Below are 350 nucleotides of genomic sequence, written 5' to 3'. Positions count from 1 at the left end.
TTTGGAGGATAATCAGAATCAACAGCTGTTGGGGTCTATTGGCTTCACAGGGGAAGGGGCGTGTGAATGCACACTGCCATTAGCTGTTCCACAGTGTTTGTGTCCATGCACTCTCTGACACGAAGGCTTCTTGTCTATTTATGTCATATGTTTGTCTCAGAGATGTAACTTTTGCACTAAATTATTGCAGTTGTACAAAATAATGTGCAAATTCTTTGGATTCACTTTTGATTCAGATTAGTTACGTTCATGTGCAAAAATGAATGTGTTTACAGACTTGACATGTTTGGCCTGTGGTGTATAACGTGACCAAGCTTATTGGTTTCAATAAGGGTTTCTGGCAGAGTCAG

The sequence above is a fragment of the Sinocyclocheilus grahami genome, unplaced genomic scaffold (genome assembly GCF_001515645.1).
Source record: "Sinocyclocheilus grahami isolate Dianchi unplaced genomic scaffold, SAMN03320097.WGS_v1.1 scaffold10348.1, whole genome shotgun sequence".
Classification (NCBI taxonomy): Eukaryota; Metazoa; Chordata; class Actinopteri; order Cypriniformes; family Cyprinidae; genus Sinocyclocheilus; species Sinocyclocheilus grahami.
The sequence above is the reverse complement of the archived record's forward strand: the minus strand, read 5'-3'. Positions refer to the sequence as shown.